The following is a 4467-nucleotide window of genomic DNA, read 5'->3' as shown; positions in this document are numbered from 1 at the left end:
AGATGGTGGCGACGACGGGCTTTCCCGGCTCTCCCCGCGCCGCTCGCGCGCGCGCGCGGCCTCTCTATCCGGACTGCGCTCCACTGCTCCCAGGGGAGGTTTCCCAGCTCTCCCGCGCCACCGTGCGCGGCCTCTCTATCCGGATCGCGCTCCACTGCTCCAGGGGGGGCTTGGGCCGGTTTAATTGCCGCACTGCGCGGGGCAGGGGGACACGGGACTTCCTACGTAAACAGGCGGCGGGTGACTCGGGTCCAACCCCTGGGTTCTCGCCCCGGCCCGACGTCCGCTCCGCCCCCGCCCCCGGCGCCGTGGGTTCTCCTGACCCGGTTGTCCGACGGGCCGGCCGGTCCCCGGCTCCCCCCGCGGCCTGGCCACGCCTTTCTCGCTGGGCGGGTGCGGCTCCCTGGAGGCGGGCCCTTCGCGGAGACTCGGCTCCGGGGCCGGTGCGGCCGCCTCCGGCCGGGGCCGGGGCCTCGCCGGGTGGCTGGGCCCCAGGAGGTCACTGGCCTAAGGCGAGGCGGCCGGGGACACCGCCCTGCCCACCGAGGCCTCCGCTTGCTGGGACTTCTGGGCAGGCGTTAGGTAGACAGTGAAAGCTGTAGTTCTCGTGTGAGAAAGTGAAAAGGCTTTGAACGGAAGGGGTGTGAGTGAGACGGGGGCTGGGACCTGCGTACCGAGCCCTGGGGCCTGGGGAGGGAAGGCCGCCCGCCCCCGGGCCCGGGCCGGACGGGACGGACCGTCGGCGCCTCGCCCCGGAGCCGGCCGGGAGGCAGCGGCGTCGGCCTCCCGCGCGGACTCTCCAGGCTCCCTGCTCGACCCGCATCTAAGCGGCTGACGACCCCCGGGGGCTCGTGTGTCCACCGAGGTTCCAGAAGCGCTAGTGCCCTGCCCCGGGAAGCACCGCCAGCAGGTCCTCTTTGGCCTGGGCCTGAGTTGCTCCGGGACTGCGCCTGCCTGAGGGGTTCCCGTCTTTTGGAATATAAGGCTAACCAGTTTCTGTGCTTCGCGGTCACCCCCAACTCGGTCTGCACCGTACACAGGTCCCCCAAAGTGTGGCCGACGTATACTGGAGGCGCATGAGATAAATGAACGCTGTTCCACATTAATAGCCACGTATTTATTTTGGATAGTGTGGCAAACAGTGCTGGTAATGAGTTTCCTCTTATAAAAGAAAAACTTGGTTTTAAAATTAAGTTAATTGACCATAGATGATAGGACAATATGGCAAAAACCATAAAAGCTTTTTACCTTTCTGTTATACCAATGAGTGAAATGGGAAACATTGCTGTGAGCAGGTTACCCTCCTGCTTAAAAATTCAAGGATTCCCAGTATTTTTCGGGATAAGACAACATGGCAGGCGCACAAATCTCTGTCTCCAGTACATTTTTTTTTTTTCCTCTTAGTCCTTACCTGAGGATATTTTTTCTACTCGTTTTCAGAGAGTGTGGAAGGGAGACACATCAATTGGTTGCCTCCCACATGCACCCCAACTAAGACTAGGGATCAAACCTGCAACTGAGGAACACGTCCTTGACCAGGAATTGAACCCACAACTCTTTGGTCTATGGGCCAACACTCTAACCACTGAGCCAAACTGGCCTGGGCATGGTGATGGTTTCTTTTGCTGTGCAGAAGATTTTTAGTTTGATGTAGTCCCATTTGTTTATTTTTCCTCTATTTCTCTTGCCTTAGGAGATGTATTGGTGAAAATTCTGCTACATGAGATGTCTGAGATTTTACTGCCTATGTTTTCTTCTAGGATTTTTATGGTTTCACAGCTTAAATTTAAGTCTTTTGTCCATTTTGAGTTTAAGTCTTGTGTATGGTGTAAGTTGGTGGTTTAGTTTCATTCTTTTTGCATGTACCTGTCCAATTTTCCCTGGACCATTTATTGAAGAGATTATTTCATTGTATGCTTTGTCTCTTTGTCAAATATTAATTACCATAATGGCATGGGTTAATTTCTTGGGTCTATGTTCTGTTCCATTTATCTATATGCCTGTTCTTTTGCCAGTACCAGGCTATTTTGATTACAATGGCTTTGTAGTATAGTTTGATACCTGGTGTTGTGATCCCTCCAACTTTGTTCTTTGTTCTCAAGATTGCTGTCACTACTCGGGGTCTTGTTTGGTTCCAAATAAATTTTTGGAGTATTTGTTCTAGATTGGTGAAATATGCTGGTGGTATTTTAATAGGGATTGTATTGAATCTGTAGATTGCTTTGGGTAGTATGGGCTCTGGGGCTATACTGCTTAGGTCCACTTTTGTTGACTGAAATCTTGCGAAAGCTCTTTCTGCCTCAGTTTCCATATCTGTGGAATAATTATAAAAATAAGGATAATAATCACCTATACATCATGAGGTGGGTGTGAGAAATTAATATGTATAAAGTCTTAAGAAGCGGGCAGGGCTCATGGAAAACACTCAAGAAATGTTAGCTAGAAGATTCCAAGATGGTGGCAGATTGAGTGGAAGCTACATTGACAGTCTCCCAGGACCAAACTGGAATTACAGCTAAAATATAGAAAAATCATCCTGAATAATCAACTGTAACTGAAGACGAGATGGAGAGCACCCTCATAACCAAGGAGGAAAAGTGAAGACCACATAGAGACTGGTAGGAAGTGCAGAGGCGCAATAGGTCTGGCTGGGCCCCCACAGGCAATAGATAAGTACCTATCAATAATAACAAATATAAATGGGTTAAATGCTCCAATAAAAAGGTATAGGGTAGATGAATAGATAAGAAAACAAGACCCACATATATGCTATCTAGAAAAGACCCACGTCAGAACAAAAGCCTCACACAGGTTGGGGAAAAAACCCACAACTACTGGAGGACTTCAAAGGAGAGATCAACAGCAGTATAGTCATAGTAGGGGACTTTAACACCCCACTGACTTTACTGGATAGATCTTCCAGACAAAAAAATCAAGGACATAGCGATCCTGAATGACACACTAGATCAGATGGACATAATTGACATTTATAAACATTTCACCCAAAGCTAGAGAATACACATTCTCACGTGCACAGGGGACATTTTTCAAAGATAAACCACATGTTAGGACACAAAACAAACCTCTACAAGTTCAAGAAGGTAGAAATCAGATCAAGCATCTTCTCGGATCACAGTGGCATGAAATTAGAAATCAACTACAATAAAAACACTAAAAAACATTCAAATGCATGGAGGCTAAATAGCATGTCATTAAACAATGAATGAGTTACCAAAGAGATCATGGAAGAAATAAAAAACTTCCTGGAAACAAATGAAAATGAACACAACAATCCAAAATCTATGGGACACAATGAAAGCAGTCCTAAGAGGGAAGTTCATAGTACTACAGGCCTACCTCAAAAAACAAGAAAAACTTCTGATAGACTCTCTAACCTCACAAAAACTTAGAAAGAGAACAAGAAGAGCCCAGAGTAAGTAGAAGGAAGGAAATGGTAAAGATAAGAGCAGAATTAAATGACATAAAAACCAAAAAAAGCAATACAAAAAAATCAATGAAACCAAGAGCTAGTTCTTCGAAAAGATAAACAAGATTGATGAACCTTTAGCCAGACTCATGAAGAAACAAAGAGAGGACACAGATAAAATCAGAAATGAAAGAGGTGAAGTGACAACTGACATCACAGAAATACAAAGGATTTTAAGAAAATACTATGAACAACTATACGCCACCAAGCTGGACAACCTGGATGAACTGGACAAATTTCTAGAAAAATACAACCTTCCAAAACTCAATCAGGTAAACCTGAATAGGCCGATAGCTACTGATGAAGTTGAAACAGTAATAAAAAACCTCCCAGCACAGAAACCCCTGGCCTGGATGGCTTCACAGGGGAGTTTTAGCAAACATTCAAAGAAGAACTAACACCTACCCTCCTCAAACAATTCCAAAATATCCAAGAGGAAGGAATACTTCCAAGCTCTCTTTATGAGGCCAGCATTCGCCTAATTCCAAAACCAGATAAAGACACTACAAAGAGAATTACAGGCCAATATCCCTGATGAACATAGATGCTAAAATCCTCAACAAAATATTAGTTAATCGGATCCAGCAATATATTAAAAAAATCATAAATCTATGACCAAGTGGAATTTATTCCAGGGATGCAAGGCTGGTACAATATTCGTAAATCAATAAATGTGATACATCACATAAACAAATGGAAAGACAAAAATCACATGATCATATCAATAGACACACAAAAAGCATTTGACAAAATCCAACACCTATTTTTGACTAAAAACTCTCAGCAAAGTGGGAATAGAGGGATCATACCTCAACATAATAAAGGCCACATATCACACACCTACAGCCAACATCATATTCAACGGGCAAAAACGAAAACCATTTCCCCTTGTTGAACACGAACAAGACAGGGGTGTCTACTTTCAGCACTCTTACTCAACATAGTACTGGAAGTCCTAGCCACAGGGATCAGACAAGAAG

The sequence above is a fragment of the Miniopterus natalensis genome, chromosome 3, assembly GCF_054644295.1.
Source record: "Miniopterus natalensis isolate mMinNat1 chromosome 3, mMinNat1.hap1, whole genome shotgun sequence".
Lineage (NCBI taxonomy): Eukaryota > Metazoa > Chordata > Mammalia > Chiroptera > Miniopteridae > Miniopterus > Miniopterus natalensis.
Note: the sequence above shows the minus strand (reverse complement) of the source record.